Source organism: Arvicanthis niloticus, chromosome 29 (genome assembly GCF_011762505.2).
Source record: "Arvicanthis niloticus isolate mArvNil1 chromosome 29, mArvNil1.pat.X, whole genome shotgun sequence".
Lineage (NCBI taxonomy): Eukaryota > Metazoa > Chordata > Mammalia > Rodentia > Muridae > Arvicanthis > Arvicanthis niloticus.
This window is the reverse complement of record NC_133437.1, coordinates 6,819,497-6,838,845: the sequence shown is the minus strand read 5'-3', so window position 1 is coordinate 6,838,845 and position 19,349 is coordinate 6,819,497. Positions and strand designations below refer to the sequence as shown.

Below are 19,349 nucleotides of genomic sequence, written 5' to 3'. Positions count from 1 at the left end.
ATCTGTATGTATCTCTGTATTTCTGTGTGTGCCTGTATCTCTGTGTATTTGTGTGAGCCTGTGTGTATCTTTGTGTATATCTGTATATATCTCTCCATTTCGGTGTGTGCCTTTGTGTGTATTTCTATGTATCTCTGTGTGTATATTTGTGTGTATTTCTGTGTGTCTTTGTGTGTATCTTTGTGTGCCTGTATGAATCTATATGTGTGTGTGTCTATGTATCTCTTTGTGTGTGTCTGTGTGTCTCTGTGTGTGAGTGAGAATGTGTTGGTGGTGATTCTGTCTTATTGTCTCATTCTTGGCACTCAGTCTTATATTCAGGAAAACCAGATTGAAAATTTGGAATCTGTGCCGGAATGAATTGAAACTGGCCTCCAGTCACTAAGGAAAAATCAAAACAAAACACACAAGAATTTAGAAAGGACATTTTTCCTGCCAAAGAATAATTTTTCCTTGATGTTATTTCTTATTTGGGCCAATATTCCAATGGAAAAAATAGATTGGTCAAGAGTTCAATATAATTTTCTGTGACATTGAACCAAAAGTAGCATAATAAAGCATTTAGAGGCTGGTGATATAGCTCAGTAGGTACAGTATTTGGCTAGCATGGATGAAGGCCTGGGTTCCATCCTGGGTACCATATTAAACCAGATGTGCTGGCACACATGTGTAATCTTAACAGTGAGCTTCTGCTCTATAGTGAGTTTAAGGCCAGCGTGGGCTCCAGGAGTCTTTTTGACTCTTGTTAAAAAGAGTTAATGATAGAAAATTGTATTCTTTCCTGTTGATATATGTGTGTGAGTACTTCATAGAAAATATTTAAAAGAAAAACTTAGAAAACAAAATAATATATTTTTGTTATTTGGAGAATAAATGCTGAAATTTATTAATAAAATAGTTATTGAGCACTTACTATAGGTCAGATATTACATACTAGATGGTGATTAATAAAAACAATAGAAACTAACAAAATTGCACACACAGATGAAGGTTTAAGTATTGTCTTCAGGCTTCTGAGATCATTACAAATCAATTTATTTCTTGCTGTTGTTGTCAGGAGAATACTTAATAAGCAGTGTTTAGATTGTCTGTACCTTGAAAGCCCAAGTTAGAATGTAGTCTGTGTGCTTTCTTTGAGTTAAATGAGGTGGTAGGTAAGAAGAAGCAGAAAGTGTATCAGGTGTTAAACTGGGCAGGTCCCCATCTCCTCTTTATGCCAAACATGTAGAGAGTAGCCTTAGAGCAAAGGAAAGAATGATCTGGTTTAGATTACAATACCTTCTAAGATGTTGAACATTATAATTTGGAAAAATATTACATGAATTTAATTGGTAAACACTTTGCATGTAATTTAGATGATATATTTTTGACAGGACATTTCAACCTGTGGTCATTTTTAATATTTTTTTATGATTTTTTTCCTAAGAAATGCACGACTTTACACAGGCTGAGAGAGTGCAGTCACAGAATTCCATCATTAACCACAAGTTATCAATCATAACCTGAGTAACAGGCACAGCCGAAATCATGGGAGAAGACGTGGAAATGGGAATGACAATAAAAGGGTGCACACAGAAAGCACCCATTGGACAGGTGTGAGCACCATTCTGGACATTGCGTAACTGACTCCTCAGGACAACCAGCTGATGGGGCAGATTGTTGACTACAGTCATTCTTTCACAAATTAGCGGAGCAGGGGAGGACAGAGGCACGATCTGTTCTCTGACTAGGGATTCTTGTGCATTCTGAGGAAAGAAGGCTTTTTAACCCTCAGAAGTGATCCTCGGGATCTCTAGTATTGACCTACGTGCAGAACCACCCTTCTGGAACTTTACTCATTGGGAGAGCATGTGTATGCTGGCATCAACTAGGATGAAAAAAACTACCTTTAGTCTGTTTAGAGATGACATTTTGGAACCAAACTACTTAATGTTCCTATTTTCACCTGCAAATATAACAAACAATAATGCTGAGGTTACCTCCATCCCTCTCTTCCCACTTCTATACACCTTCTTCAAAGAAGGTACTTGGGGTTCCTTCAAGCAAAGCTGACTCCATTGTGAGTTCTCGTGGTCAGCCAGGGCCCCTGTTTCTAGTGGGCAGAGCACGGTTCTGCTATGAAGGGAACACTGTGTGGTTCCTGCACACCACTGCATCCCTTCCCCCACCCCATCTGCATACATGGGTTGAGCACTTGCTCAAACGCAGGGACAAACGAGAACAAGTCCAGTGTTGCTTCACTGATTAAAGGGTTCCCATGGAGACTCATGCAGCTAATGCCACCCTACAGACTGCCCAGACTGCCCGCAGGAAAAACCAAGTACATTCAGATCACTGGAGAGCGGTCATCCAGAATACATACCTTGCAAAAAGTTAGGAACATTCAGGTTGAGTAATGATTCAGATGGTTTGCAAATAACACATGCTCATTTTTGTGTTGCTAAAGACTCCTTGCTAGGAAACGAAACACTTGTAATTTAATATGTAATGTTCTCAAGAGTTTCAGGCCAAACCACCTCAAGCTGTGAACGCCTTGGCTCTGGAGAGCCAGGCAAGGGTCAGGGCAGGGCAGTCCAGGCCTGGCCTGGTGCCTCCAGAATAAACCAAACAGCCACAGGAAGTGGTTTCTGTGATTCAGTAGGTGGCACACTTCCTCTTGAGTCAGAACTGAATCACAGCTGTGAGAGGCAAAATGGATCTTTCTTTATCCCATACTCTTTTTCCTGTTCCCAGCAGTAAAGTTATCAAACTCTATCAAATGATGTGTGTCTCAGTTAATTTAGCATATTAAAATGAAGAAAGGGAGCAAGACAACCATTTGGAAACAAGAAGAGGGTGGGAAATAAAGATCTGATCTGACCCCTGACATTGTTTTGTTACAGGGTCACGGTCACGGTCACGTTCTAAGAGACACAAAGGAAAGCTAGCTGTAGGTTTCACTGGGGTCAAAGGGCTCCGGTTCTCCCAGCTCCTATGTGACCCACTTCCAGTGAGACAGTTAGCTCTCACTTACATAAGCTGTGTTACTTAAAATGGCCCTGCTTGGCTTTTCACTTGCTGACCCTGGCGTACTACCCTGTCTGCTGGACAGCCATCCTTGATGCTGTCCCAAGCAAGGCCTTCGGTCAGCTCCGGGTGAAACGATCCTGTTCTGAATGTACTGAATGCTGTTGGCAATGCTGTAAACTGTTCTTAGGCCCAAGGAAAAAACTCCTCAGTTATCAACAAGTCACAAAAGCAGGCACTTTTCCACATCTTTTCCCTAGTGTGTGTCGTATTGTTTAACATCAGTAGACCCGGGAATGTACATATATTTAACCACATTTTTATCTGATGACCTTTATGTTAGTATTTCTTTGTTGCTTCCTTCTAAGCCGATGTATTTAGATTGACAGCATGTTTCTGAACACGACTTCATAGGTCCAGGCTAAATGCCCCATGTTTGTTTGACTCCTAGAAAACTGATAATCGAGCTGGAATCAGAAATCTTATTACAGTGCTAATATCTCATGGCTCCTGCTGTAAACCAGTCCAAAGTTTAAAGAACGAGTTGATTTGTGTTCAGATTCAAGATAAACAGTAATCTGTGACTGTTTATGTAGTTCTATGGTTAGTATATGCAGGGCTTTGGCTGCTGTCTTCAGTTGTGTGTGTGTGTGTGTGTGTGTGTGAGAGAGAGAGAGAGAGAGAGAGAGAGAGAGAGAGAGAGAGAGAGAGAAGAGGGGGAGGGAAGGAGGGAGAGAGAGAGAGAATATAAAGGGATTTGTGGAGTTGTAGGACCTTACATCGGTCTCTGAACCTCTCTGAGCCTTTATTTCCTCAATCTATAGAACAGGTTTCTAACACAAGGACAGCATCCCTGTGAGAACTGAAAGCTTTTACGTAGTGCCCAGGACAGCTCCTTGCTGATGCTCAGTCTTTGAGATCAGTTTGTGCTTGTTCTCTTTACTGACAACATCTTTTCACTGGGAGATAGGAACAACATTTGGACACACAGCGTGGGCATGCCAAGTCCCGTCTTGCTCAATGACATCATTTACATCTAGCTCCTGCGGCAAGTTCACCCACAACACCTGCAACACATGTGACATCAAGTGGCATGTTGGACTCCTTAACAGACTGGTGGGGAAGGAAGCCAGGCAGTTTTAAAGCCAAAGCAGCTGTCTGGGCTGGACAGCACGGCTTGTGGATGGCAAGCGAGAGAGGAGTCCTCATCTGACACACAGAACGGAGTGCCCAAAGATCAGTGGGGGCGGGGCCAGCAGCAGCAGTACTCACAGCTAGATCGGGCACAGCCAGTTCAAACCAGGCAATGGCTGGCCAGCAGGGAGAAACACACATCACCATAAGATCGGGAAAGCTCTTTAGAAACTCCCTTCTCCGTATTCCCTTGATGCCTCTCTGCATTTGCTCCTACAGGGCATTCATTCATTCACAGACTGCAATGTGACCAGTAGGGGTCTTCCCCAGTTCCCTCCTCCAGAAAGCAAGTCCAGAGCATCATTGACATCATGATCCTGTGCTCACCTGTCTCAGAACCGGCACGTCGTGTACTGTGGCTGGCTGGCTGATTATAGTCTTCACTGGACTGTGATTTACTAAGCACAAGGAATCTTTCCCAAATGCTGAAGTTACAGACCAGCTCCAGCGTGCCCAGCAAGATCTCTCTCTTACTTGTCTTTTAACCAACTCTCGTCTGTACCTCCATGCATATTCCTCAGTGGATGCCCAAACAATGTTTGCTAAGGTTGAAGGCTTTTTTTTTTTTTTTTTTTTAAGAAAAATAAAGTCAGAAAAAGACATTGTTGCTGTGAGAAAATTTGGAAGAGGATTTGGGAACCTCAGGTGCTAAGGTCCCCCCTGTGTGTCAGCTGAACAGGCTCCACCTGAGTTAAGGAGCCAATAGTCCCCCATAATGGGACGGACAGTATGGAGCAAAGAGGATGGAAATAGAACGGCATTGGCTCTGGCAAACCCAAGCTAGACGCTTGGGCATTGTCTAAGTGGGGTGCTGAGTGTGTGTCTCCTGGAAGCCTCTGTTTAAATAGCTCATAGCAGAGTGACTCAGCAGTTGGAAGATGGGACATTCTGCACAGCCTTCCCTCTGTAAGTGATGGATCGCATTGCCCAGGGTGTCTGTGGATCTGAATGTCTTTAGTCTTGCATGTCTATGGCAGTCTCCGATATGACACACACTCCTGTCTTGCCAGGCTATCATTGGAGGGATCGGGGGGAGGTGGCAAATTACACTTCGCTAATCTAGAGACAGACAGAATTTGTCTGACAGGCATGAGCACATGCTTGAGTGTGGGATTCATCTTAAATGGGCTTATCAGCAGGGTCCTTACGCTGAAAGCCAGACTGAAACTTCTAGACTCTAGATCATGGTTTGTGAGTCCTGTAGAGTGCTATATGCCTACCTTCATAGAGTTATCCTTGTTCTTCTTGTGATAATGACTTGTTCCCATTTATTTGTGAACTCTTTGTCCTTGGCAGGCAGACAGTAGAAAGACAAAGCTTAAAGAACCAGGCCTCTTAGGAAATCCTATCTAGTACCTATTTCCGGAAAATTGCAGAAGTAACTAATGTTGAAGTTTTAGTAACACAACACTTTCATCTTGATCACTAAAGAGAATGTTCTATAGACATTTTGTTTGACAAATACTGGTCATAGTTCAAGAAGGACCCTCGGGGGGAGCTCACGTTAAAGAGCAGAAACTTTGCTTCAGGAAGAAGTGGATTTGGCGATTAGACTTAGTTGCTCAGATCAATGGGTGAAATAGACTAAAAATGTTTAATCATAGCTTTGAATGGTGAATGTGCTTTAACATGCCTGCAGGCTGGTCTGAGTTTCATATTCAGTTTTTGCAAAATGCAACTAAGATTAAGGAAGTAGCTCACACTGTCTCCCATAGTCCATGCTTCTCACCACCAATATAATCCTTCATCAGTAAGGTCTTGGACCAGGGAGGACATTTGATCACTTATATGTGCCTTCCCCAGAGAGTTCCTGTGGGACTTTGCATGCACAGTGCTGAATATCTCTTGATTTGTCTTTGTTTCTCTTCCTTTTCTCTGTGTGTTCACACACATGTGTTGAAGGGAGTGTACATATGTGCACGCACACGAGTCGTGCTCTGATTGTGTGGCAGCTACAGATCAACATTGGGTGTCTTTATTGCTTTCCACCTTACTTTTGAGACAGGTCTGTCACGGAAACTAGAGCTCACTCTTTCACTGTGGCTGGCTGGCTAGCGAGCTCCTGGGAGCCACCTGTGTGCATCGCTGGGTTACAGATGAAAAACCACACTCCTGGGTTTTCAAGAGCGCTGGGGATTCACAATTGGGTCCTCCAGTTTGTGCAACACGTTTTCCAATGACATTGATAGAGCGCCCCTTTATTTTTCTTTTGAGATAAAAAATCACAATGTAAATGGGACTGGTCATCCTTCTGCCTCAGCACTGACATTACAAGTAGGAACCATGCACCAGGCTTGTCTCTCAAAGAGGAGTTAATATCTACAAACCCTGCATATTCTATTTAAGGATAATGATTAACTGTGGCTTGCAATTCCCCTTGTCTATTTTTCTCATTGACCTCATTATAACTTACAATATTAGTTTCTTTTGATGTGCAGTATTCATTCTACAAACCCCTTTTAATGTTCAGAAATGGTGAGTTTGCTTGAGATAAATATCTGTGTGACAGAAATAAAGAGAAAATATTCTGCTCTCAGATTTCCTTCCCATTTAAATTTTTTCCCTTTTAAGTTATAGTGTAATTGTAAGTCCTTAGGATATCATTTCTGATTGCCCATAATAATTTTAAAATGCAATGAAACAATCAGGCATGGTGACACATACTTATGATAGCATTGTGGGGGCTGAAGCAGGAGAATGGAAACCTGCCTCAAGGAGGAGGACGAGAGGGAGAGAGGGAGGAAGATAGAGTCAGAGTGAAGAAAGGAGGGGGATGAGCATAAAATTGTTTCATTATTTTGCTGTGGATACTTAAAAATATGGAGGACAGGTGACATGGCTTGACCTGTAAAAGTGCTTCCTACCAAGTCTCATGTCCTGAGTTCAATCCCTGGGACCCATGAGGTAGAAGGAGGAAATCCTGCAGGACACCCTTCAGTCTTCATGCCTACGCTGTGCTGAATGTATACACATGCATGCACATGAACACACAACAGAAAGATAGATGAACAAATCAATGTAATTGAAAATAAATAAATACATAGTTAAGCACACAGAAGAAGCTCAGAGATAGCTGTAATCTCATAACCCTGCACAAACTCTGGCTAACACATCAGACACACAATTTCCATGTGTAAGAAGCCATACTGAGCATACTGTCTTATTACTTTTAAATATTAATAATAGATGATTCATTTTTTCCTACAGCAATTTAACTCTTGTGATATTATTTTATAGCTTCATCATAATGCATTTAAGTAAGCTGTATTGTGTACACTTTAACTACATAAAGACACTCATAAGTAAATATTTATTAATATCTTATTAGGCCCTGAGAAGAAAAGTTCCTAAAGTGATGCTTATTATCTTTCTGAAATTTTTAAATTCTTGGTAAATTTTCTTTTTATAAGTTTTTATTTGTTTTATTTTCTGTGATGAGGCCTCACTATGTTTGAGGCTGACCTCAAACTCAAAATCTTTTGCTTCAGTATTCTCATCAAAACTGTGTGAACTCAGAGTCCTGGGAGTCTTCTAGAATCATTGTGATTCTCTCTCTCTGCTCCCAATACCTTTGCAATATGATGTAGGAATATGATAACAAACATATACTTATTTTAAAAAACATTTTCTTAAAATGTATGGGATTGTGTACATCTACATGCCTTCTTAGTTCAGAAGAAGGCATGAATCTACTGAGGCAGAAGTTACAGGTAGCTGTGAGCTGCTCCATTTGGGTGCTAAGAATTGAACTCTGGACCTGAAAAGCATCATACATTCTTAACCACTGAGCCATCTCTACAGCCAACGAGAAATATTTATTGGGCAAAAAGTAACAAAAAGTTTATTTTGGGTTCTTTTCTAAACACTAGAAATTTGAAGAAAAAAGGTGAAGACCCTGCCACATAGGATTTAAACTACATGGACGGAGTTGCTCAACAAATAGTATATAATTTCAAGATGTGTGTGTGGTGCTTTGAATGAGACCGGTACCCCAGAGGCTCAGGAATTTGGGTGGTGCTGTTTGAGGAGGTTTAGGTGGAGAGGTTTGCTGGCGGAAGTACTGCACTGGGGTCAGCTTTGAGATTATTTAGCTTCATATTATTTTGGATTCATCCTCTCTGCCTCATGCTTAAGTTTGAATATGTAAGTTCTCAACTTCCTGTTCGCGCTGCCATGCCTGCTGCCTGCTATGACCCTTGTGCTGATGTATCCTTACCCCTCTGGAATTGTAAGCTCAAACACACTCTTTCTTCCATAAGTTGCCTCGGTCATGGTGTTTCACAGCAACAGAAAGTAACAAAGACAGGCTGCCAAGTATAGTTGGAAGAGGGATAAAGCAGTCCGTATGTCCTTACATCAAAGTAAAAGAATAACCATGATCAGGGAGGACTTTGAATGTAGGATTCAGTCATCATAGGAAGAAGCTGCTTCTAAAACATATAACGTTATTTATAGAAACCCTAAATATGAACAAGTCTAAAGAGAAATAAAAATTATCCATAATTCTAGGCATTAAAAAAACCCAACTTTTGCCTTTGCCTTTTTCTTTCTAGTTTTTGTTTAATTATTTATGCTTCAATAGAATACTCTAGTATTAAACATTTTAAAAGAGCTCATTCATTCAACCTACACAGATAGCAAAAGTCACAGACTAGTGAGGACCATACATCCAGGGAGAAGGCTGCTCACAAAGGCACGGGTCATGCCCTATGGGCTAGCAGTTAACAAAAGATTCCCGAGTGCAGCAGCAGCCTCCAGTTACTTGGTTAAAAGCATTGCCCTCTCCCTTCTAAAATAGCTGCGTAGCACACATGCAGGTTTGAGTTTTAATGAAGGTGGGTGAAAAATTCATTCCCATGGGTGGAAATATTTGCAAAATGCTAGGGATCATCAGAGAAACCACAGAAGACCACAGGGCGGGCACCAGGAATTGCATTGTGGGGGATGAACACCACCAATAGAAAAAACGTTGCTATAGCAATTCTGCAGATTCTTGAAGGATATCCTCCCGAATCTAAAGACAGGGTAGGGGGCAACCCCAAACCACAGTATATTCCATCTCTGTCAGACCACTAAATAGCACCTTTCTGTTCCATGGATTTGCAAAATGAGGAGTCTTTTTGACACTATTTTCCCCCTTACAGCCTGTAGCCACTGACTGCATCAGCAAGTTCTGTCCTCAAATTACATTTTGACTCCCAGCTGTCTCTCATGACCCGATGAGCACCCACGTGCACAGTGCCAGCCTCTCTCACCTAGATTATTACCATAGCTTCTTCCTGTTGTTCGTTTTGTTTTTGTTTGAGTTTTTCTGCATAATAGACCTGGCTGTCCCGGAACCCACTTTGTAGACCAGGCTAGCCTCAAATTCATATAAGTTCCTCTGTCTCTGCTGTCCTGGTGCTACATTTAAAGGCATGCACATTATGCCCAGCCTATTACTGCAGATTCTGACTGGCCTTCTTTTGGAGGGAGGTTAATTTTGGTTCAGAGCTGCTGAGGTTCGAGCCTATGCTCAGTTGGCCTCGTTGGTTGAAGCCTGTGATGCGTCAGTCTACCAGAGGGGTATGTGTGGTAGAGTGACCTTCTTACATCATGGCAGTCAGAAAGCAAATAGAGTTGAGAAGGTCACGTTCCCATTATCCTTTTTTTTTTTTTTTTCCTTTTTGCTTTTTGAGACAGCTGTCTCTGTATATCTCTGGCTGTTTTGGAACTCACTTTGTAGGCCAGGTTGGTCTCAAACACACAGATCCACCTGCCTCTGCCTCCTGAGTGTTTGGATTAAAGGCGTGTGGCATCATGCCTAGCCCACTATCCTTTTTCAAAGGCATACATGTGCCCCATGCTGCTCAGTAGAGAGCTAATTTCCTTCCACTAGACCCCACATTCTAACGCTTCCACTATTTCCCAATTAGGTTTGCGTGCACAGGTGGATAGGAATATCCTCATAGTGAAGGTGACATTTGAACAGAGACCTGACCAAAGTATCAGATTGTGTGACCATGTAGAGGAAGAACAATCTAAGCGGGGGGGGGGGGGGGGTTATATGAAAGACCCAGGACAGTACATGCTTGATTTGAACCCAAATCATGGTGAGGAGGTCAGCATGACCAAGAAAGGAAGCAACCTCAGAGGCCAGATGGTACACCTCGGGCTGGGCAGTAAGCCTTTTAGTATGTAGGTGCTGTATGGAGTATTTATCAAAACCAGCACCTGCTTATTCCAGGGCTTATCCTCCACATCCTACCAAGTGATGTGCTGGTCAGTGTTCTTCCTGCCCCATCTTAGCACATCCAGTTGGCGGATGAACCTAAAACGGTTTCCAAGGACCAGACCTCTATGAGTAATGGGGCTGGTGTCTTGGCTTCCATATCTACTTCTGACCAGCACTTTGTGCTCATCACAGCCTGCAAGGCTCGGTCTACTGTGATCCCTGCTCTACCTGTCCTGATGTTTCCTTTCATGGTCATGTTGGCCTCCTTGCTGGGCTTTGGGTTCATCAAAGTACTGGGTTCTTTACATATGTAGTAACCACTGCTTAGATTGTCCTTCCTGCACATGGTCACACAATCTGATACTCTGGTCATATCTCTGTTCCAATGTCACCTTCATTGTAAGGATTCCTGTCACGCAAACCCTATGCTCACACTTCTAGACTTTAATTCCTTTACTCATATTTTACTCATATTCCTTTATTCATATTTTACATCACACCTCACAACAAATCTCTCTCTCTCTCTCTCTCTCTCTCTCTCTCTCTCTCTCTCTCTCTCTCTCTCTCTCTCTCTCTGTGTGTGTGTGTGTGTGTTCTTCTATGCCTAACACAGGGGAAAGTGTTTATGTGCTCACTGTGTTAACAATGAACATGATAATGTTCACATTCCCGAATCATCTTTACAGCCTGCCAGGAACTGTTCAGTCTTATAAACGTTAACTTATTAAGATCATCTTATCATTTCATATCAACTTTCTATGGTAGGAACTGTTACCATTTGTGCTTCACAGATAAGCAAGCTGGAATACCGAGATTACGTAATCTTCACAAGGTCATTGAGCGAGGGAATGCTAGAGCAGAGATTTAAACACAGACAGGAAGCAGGAAGGCATGCACCCTTGATGAGAATTGTAGACGAGCCAAACAAGGACTTGCTGTTCATGACCCACCTCCAGGGCATTAGAGTGTCATTGGCATTCCATATAAATTAATGAGTTAATACATGATATAATGTGTGCTTCTTACCGTTGTCTTAAAGATCAAAAATATTAAGATATATGATGAGCTTAAATGAGTGCCTTGTATGTAACCAGAGCTCAAGCAAAGGTGTCTGGACCTGCACACAGCTGCCTTGCAGGTGGGCTACCTTAATGCTGCCTCCCCCCTCTTAGCAGCAAGTATGTATTAAAGTTGGTTCTCAACTCAGAACAGTTAGTTCTCAAGCCATGTTCAAACGTAGCAAAAATCTGCGATGCTGACGCATCTCTTGAAGTCTTCAGGGCTAAAATCAAATAATGGAATTTTCCCAACTCTTGGAAAGAAAATACCAAACAAGTAGGTTGAATTTACTTTTTTTAAAGTTTTTTTTCTTCTCTCTAATTTGTTTTCAAATATCAGCAATTTCATCTTATCTGCTAGGTAGAAAAGTGTGTGAACAAGTCCCAAATACTAACAGGAAGAGGTGGAAACGGCCTCTGTTGGAAACCAGGAAGCAGAAGTGTTTTATTTATAAATATTAGGACTGGGGAGGTGACCCACATCACCAGCATTGAGTATTCTGGGAAAACAAGTAAAATGGGTATATAAACATTTGTATAGCTACCCAGAGATCTGTATCTAGATATAGACAGATAAATCTTTTCGCACTAAATCCGAATTTCTGAATTAAAATAAATAATATCTATATTTCACTATGCAACAATGAACGGCCTGAGTTCTAGAATGTTCTGCTTCCTGAGTAAGTTTTAAAAAAAAAAATGTTTGAGTGCAGAGAGCACAAACAAGAAACAAGCTCCTGTCAGACTTTCCTTGTCACTGAGATAAGGACACTTGCAAGGAGCAGAGCATGGTGGTGTCTGAGTCTCTCCACCTGGCACAGCTCACCCACATGTTGAGATGAGTGCAGCTGCAGAATATTCAGACCTGGAAGATAATATGGAGGGTCTTGTAACCATCATGAAAATTGGGAATTTTGTTTGTTTAATTAGCTGGGGTTTTTTTGTTGGTTTTTGTTTTGTTTTGTTTTTAGAGACAAAATTCTCCTGTGGCTGAAGCTGTCTCAGACTTGCTATGTAGTTGAGGCTGGCCCTGAAGACATCTTGTGTCTATCTTCTTAGTGGTAAGGTTCTAAGTATTCCACCAGGCCTGGCTGAATTTGTTTTAACTAGTAAAACCTAACCCAGAAATATTAAATATATAATATATATTTAAAGGAATATTCATAAACATTGAATTATCTTACTAAATTATTTTTTTGCAAAGTAATCATCTTAACATAGGAAATGAATGGTAAGATATTTTGTAGCTGAAGAGCGGAAATGCAGAAATGACATGTCGTGTGGAGGACCTAATTATGCTTTAGAAAGGACAACTGAACTGAGGCTGTTTTCATTAGTGGGCACTGGCTACAAATTCCCACTTCAGGCAGGCTTTGCTGTTGCCCCAAACCACGCCCTTTATGTAAATATTAGTGCAGTTTCTACCACAAGCATAAACCACAGGGATAATAACCAGATCTCAGCAGTTCCACCGAGCGACTCCAGGCTGCAGTGAATCTTGTTCAGCAGTCAGCAGAGACATGTGTATTTAAAACATTTAAACATTCACTTGGTGCAGAATAAGAGAGCAGCAGCAGTGTGTTTAACAATGACTCTTAGAAAAGACGAGAAAGAGACATGCAATTATGGTAACTCGGAGGAAGACATAACCCATCTCCAAAAAGGAAGAAATGAGATCTCACCTCAACACACACACACACAAAGGTACAAAGTCATTTCTCCAAAAGCTAAAAGAAACAAAATCATTATACTTGGAATGTCCCCTTTCTTGAGTTTCCCCTTTTCCTTCAGTGTTGCTATTCCAGATGTTCCTCTATTTCATGTTTTATAATATTATATATATTACATAATATATATATAATGAATTATAATATATATATGTATATATACATATATGCATATATATGTATATATATATGTATATATATATAAAGATCCTGTCTTTGAGGCTATGTTTTAATGGAGCCAGTCTGAACTTGACTGCCACGAGAGCAATTTCTCCTCTACAGAAGACTTCTCATTCATTCTAAGAAGCAGCCTGGCACCCATGGGCAAACATCAGCAGACATTATCACTTCTATGCATCAGTCTGAGACTAAAGTTGCACATAGCATACTTTGAAAACACAGACATAAATAGAACCAGAGGTGTGGCTCAGTGGTGGAGGTCTTGCTTAGCATGCAGCAAGCTCTGATTTTAACCCCCAGTAAGAGCTGGAACCAGAGATTGCAATCTCCATCACTTTTCAGGTTGCCGTAGTAAAATACCTTGACTCAAACAACATACAGGGGAAGACATGATTTCAGGTTATAACTTGTGGGTGAGTACTGGAGGACAGAAGGTGAAGCCGATGGTCACGCTGCATCCACAATCAGGAAGCAGGGAGCCAGCAGTGCTTGTACTCAGCTCTCTTCGCTCTTTGTATTCAGTCCAGAACCTTAACCCATGGAATGATGCCATCCACAGAGGCCCTGTGCCTCTCAGGGAAGTGAAAATCAACGAAGACAAGAGACCCATAAGTGTTGCACAGCCAGCTATACCGCAAGCCAAGCTCTGTCTCCGTCACTCTATGGAATTCTATGTATACCCTCTGAACATCACCTGTCCTGCACGTGTCTTGCCTCAGCACATTCATCTGTCTTAGCTTACATCACTCTGTCAATCATCCAGAGTCCAAAGAAGTGATAAGAAACTGTAGCACACCACCAGAAGTTTTTTGGTTTGTTTCTCTCCATGGAGTCCCGATGAACGCGTCTCAACTACACAATGTAAGGTGGACCAATACTTGTGTGTTGTTAGCAAAGAATCCCGTGTCCTTTCACATGCTCGCTTCAGCAGAACATCCTCTCTCCTGTGTCTGCTTCAGTGAAACATTCCTTCATGAGTCTGCCTTAGTCTTTCACCTATGTCCTCTTCAGCTAAACTTGTTTTTTTTCTCATGTTTGCCCCAGCAAAACACCATCCAACCGACTTTCCAAAGAACCTTTAAGTTTCCACTTCAGTTAGAGGTGCCTTTATTGTGTCTCACTGACTTATTAATCCAGTTTATTAAGAGAGAAAGGGGAAGCTCGGCAGAGAGAAGAGAGTGAGAGGGAAGGGGAAGAGAAGAAGAAGGGGAAGAGGGGGGTGGAGGGACAGAGGGAAGAAAGGAAGGGAAGGGGGAGGGAGGGAGGAAGAGAAAGAGAGCGGTGCCACAAAATGTCTGGATTACATAGAGAAGAGCCTCCATATATGGGGAAGGGCAGCCCAGCCCCTGGGCTGGAACATTCAGGGTTGAAGGCAGGGTATACCTGGAAGGGACTGAAAGATGCTGGAGGTTAAGTCTGCTTTGATATGTAAAATATGCAACTCATTAACTTGTCCCGGGGTCTCAAACCAACCCCCCCCCAGCCTTTGTAGATAATAAATGAATAAAGGACAGTGTACTTGGCTATGACTACTTCCTGCTCAGCTATGACTACTTCCTGCTCAACTATGACTACTTCCCCCTCAGCTATGACTACTTCCTGCTCAGCTAGGACGACTTCCTGCTCAGCTAGGACTACTTGCTACTGATGTTGAGAAGCTTTGGTCTTGTAGGGACAACTTGCTATGGAGACCAGTTTGGTCTGGAACTCATGGAGATTTGCCTGCTTCTGCTTTTGAGTGCCAGGATTAAAGGCCATGGACTAAGTTATATGTCTCTTTAAACACCCTTATGCAGCAGCCTAGGGGAATATCTGCTAGGTAATTCCAAATCTAGTCAAATTGACAATGAAGATTAGTAATGGCTACACCATGAGGCATTTTAATAATCTAAACCAAATTGTTTGGCTCACCTTCTAAGGGTCCCTCAGAGACATTGTATTGTATTAAGAGTCAAATGCAGACTTCCTTGCCCACCCCCAGTGCTTCAGCCTTTGGCTTCTCCAGGCCTGGCAGGTTAATTTTCACTTACTGTATCCCAGGCCTACATTGGTCTTTTCCCTATTTCTTCAATGTGCCAAATGCTTGGCATTCTCTATTTTGCAGTCTACACTAAATATCCTGATCCTTTGATACAGATGGTCAGCAGTGGTGTTGTTACCGTTCTCACTCTTTTCTGACACTCTGGCAAAACCTTGCTGGCTTATCATGATCTGTATTCTTCTCTTTGGAGGCGTATTATATGTGGTCAGGCTATGTCAAGGGCATGTGACTAGTGCCAGCCAATGAAATGGAAGCATAATGGCCCCTCTGATATTTTCATGACATATCCATCGGTATCACTCAAGTCTCTGTTCAAATGCCATCCACTCAGCAGCCTTCTCCTCCAGCTTGGTGACTGCTTGATTCTGGCTTTTCTCCTTTTAATGAACTTTTTTTGTTATTGAAGTTATTTCTGATAATTCCACGCCCCGTTAATACCACTAACTATATTAAGTTTCATAAGACAAAGAATTTTATCCTTTGTTATGCTTTATTTATTTATTTACTTATTTATTTATATACTATGTGTATAAATAAATATATATATTTATTTATTATATATTCATTTATATACATAGTGCTGCAGAAATGTGTATAAATTACATGAAAAAAGTCAAAATTAGGAATTTCACTTTTGATGACTTGTAACAGGAATATGATGCTGGGTCACTGTTAGACATTATTAATCCACCCATCTATTTAGTCAACAAGAGTTTCAACCTTTTCACCGTTTTGGTTTGGTTTGGTTTCATTTTTGGTTTTTCGAGACAGGATTTCTCTGTGTAGCCCTGGCTGTCCTGGAACTCACTCTGTAGACCAGGCTGGCCTCGAACTCAGAAATCTGGCTGCCTCTGCCTCCCAAGTGCTGGGATTAAAGGCATGCGCCACCACAACCCGGTTTTTCACCTTTTTTTAAAGGTAAGGTTTTACTATGTAGCTGGCTGTCCTCAAACTCACGGAGGTTCACCTGTCTCTGTCTCAAGTGCTGAATTATAGGTGTGCATCACCTTGTCTGGCTAATTCAGCTTCTAATGAGAACTTACTGTGACACAGGCACTGTATGCTCACGCTGAGGAGTGCGTAAAATGAGGCTCCGGACTGTGAGGTGCTCAGACTGTGGGTAACCAGTGCAGCGTTCCCCCGCTGGTTAGCATCATGTACAGAGCAGTGGCATGACAAAATCACGTGGACCAACACGCTTTAGCGGCCATGCTTCATCCACCGCAAGGGACTGAGCACACTAGAACGGTGAGGCCCCCTCATCTTCCCTTACTCACCTTGTCTCCCAAGTTTTTTGTCATGGTGGCAGGATATGTTTTGAAGGTATATTGACAGTTTCCTGACAGTGGGACAGGGTTATACAATAAAGATAGAATTGAAGAATGTTCCCTTGGACTAAGCAGACGCAGGGCAGAAGAAGCATGAGCAGGATGTATTCATGTGTTTTGCCTAACTTTGTAGTGTAGTCAAAAGCCAACCCATCCTAATGAGCCATAATAAAAATTAGGCATGAATCCATATCAGGTAATTCTGGAGCTCTGAGAGCAGATACAATCATTATAATCCTGCCTCATTACTTGTGAGCCGTGTGTCCTTGACAGCGACTATGGGCATCTCTGTGCCTCCAGTTCCTTCTCAGAAATATGAGGGTAAGTGTAATTCCTGCCTCATGATGCTAGAAATTTTTATGGGTTTGATAAACAAAAACACTTAAAAATAGAAGCTGGGGCCAGGTATAAGCCCAGCACTTAGGAGGCTGAGGCAGACAAGCCTGGCAAGTTCAAGGCCAGCCTGGGTTTCATAGCAAGTACCAGGTCAACCAGGGCATGAACTTGTTACACAATGCAAAATAAATCCACCACCACCACAAACAACAACAACAACAACAATAACAACAATAACAATAACAACTACCTCAGAAGCTAGGGGATCTGCATAGCTTACAGTACAATTTGAACAGTTCATGTAAGAGATGGTAGCTCTTTTCCTCTGTCACACAAGAGTGTCCACCTTTTCTTCCATGAGTCAATGCCTGACTATCAGCTGGGAAGCTACAAATTTTTCTGGGGACTAAAATAGAGGAGGCATGATTTCCTTTAGCCTGTCAGATAATGGTAAAAGAAGAGCAAGAAACACATGGCCACAGCAGAGGGAACACGTATACACAAGCACATATTCAGACATTCTCGGCACCTGTGCTAGATCCGCTCCTTAGCAGCTGATTAAGCCAGACCGAATAGATAGAAAGGGGGAATTCGGACAAAGAGACAGAAATACTGCAGTACTTAGCCCGGCCCTTATTCTTTCTCTCTAGTTTGCCGTCCAGCCCAGTTCCAGAACTGTTCCCTTCCCCAGAGCATGAACACCTCTGAGGTTCATTCAAGGCTGGAGACTCATCGTCTACGTCTATTGTTGGGCCCCTCGTCTCTCCTCCCCATCCACGCAGGTGATGTGTGGAAGGCAGGAGCGGGGCTGCCCAGCGGAACGCGACCTCCACTGTGGCCGTGGGGTCCCAGCGGATGCGTCAGGCGCTTTGCCACCCTCACGTGGCTCACTCTGTTAACGTGTTCAACCCTCTTCCCTGAGCTGGAGAGGGTGGCTGGTCCGTTGTGGTGTATGGCCTTCCCGTCTGATGTGTGCACGCTGTTGGGCCCCATTTTAGCCCTGGATTGGGCCTTGGGAACAAACCTGAGCCTGGCTTGATTTTGAGACTTGTCTTAGTCACTTCCATACTGGGGTGACTCAACAGGACCTGTTGGCCCTGCCTCTGCTCAGCTGCTGCTGATGTAGAGCTTTGCAACTGGTCCTGTCAGACACCCCATACCCTCTGTCACCCCCGCCCCCTATGTCATCTCACCCCACCAAAACTCCTCCTCTCTATGTTCCAAGTTTATATAAACAAGAGGTTGTTACATTAAAGTTGAGTTTCTGCTTCGACAAGGCCAGCCCGGTGTGTTTCTTTGGGCCACTGACACTCATCGTCCTGCTCAGCTCCTGAGAGACCCAGCAAAACCAGACCTCTCTCCCCTCTTGCCTAGACCCCATGACTTAAAGAAGCCAACACTCTATGACTGCGGTGGTTTGAATATGCTTGGCCCAGGGAGTGGCGCTATTTGGAGGTGTGGCCTTATTGGAATAGGTATGACCTTTTTGGAGTAGGTGTGTCACTGTGGTTGTGGGCTTTCAAACCCTCATCCTAGCTGCCCAGAAGCCAGTCTTCTAGCAGCCTTCAGATGAACTCTCAGCTCCTCCTAAACCATGCCTGCCTGGATGCTGCCATGCTCCCACCTTGATGATAATAGACTGAACCTCTGAACCTGTAAGCCAGCCCCAATTAAATGTTGTCCTTACAAGAGCTGCCTTGATCATGGTGTCTGTTCACAGCAGAAAAACCCCGACTAAGACCTTGGAGGCTCTTCCATTTTCAGTCCCTGTCTGCTTTAAATCCTATTTCTCAGCATTTAACTTAATTAGGACTGACACCCATTTTATAAAAGACCACACTGACTAAATGAACAAAACTTCTGACTAACAACAAGAGTATCCAGCCTAGTGGAACATAGCAACATTTGGGATCTAAGGAACCAAGGCAGGGAGACTAAGAGTTCAAACTTATCCTGGGCCACATGGCAAGTTACAGGCCAACCTGAGCTACGTGAAATCCAATCTCAAACAAACAGAACAATCACCAGTCAAATTGAACTAAACCAAACCGCTCTGTCCAGAGCAGAGAACAGCTTCAAAGCTGTGTTCAAAGTGCCGTGACTCTCTTAAAATCTGGCGGTGTCTATCATTCTATTAGGTAGAGGTTTTCTGGTTTTCCTTTTCGGAATAGCCTTGCTCTGTATTCCAGTGGTCTTAAATTTGTACTCTTCCTGCACTGGCTCCCTGAAAACTGGCAAGACTTTCTATATATCCTTAGTCTACAA

At 42.6% G+C, this 19,349-nt stretch overlaps 1 long non-coding RNA gene across 1 annotated transcript; it reads left to right on the top strand.

The window, feature by feature from the left end:
• Positions 1 to 4,909: 4,909 nt before the first annotated feature.
• LOC143440275 (uncharacterized) lies at positions 4,910 to 18,456 on the top strand. Its single transcript, XR_013108065.1, has 3 exons — positions 4,910 to 5,106; positions 16,474 to 16,668; positions 17,735 to 18,456. It is a non-coding gene; the product is annotated as an uncharacterized LOC143440275 (long non-coding RNA).
• The last annotated feature ends 893 nt before the right edge of the window (positions 18,457 to 19,349 follow it).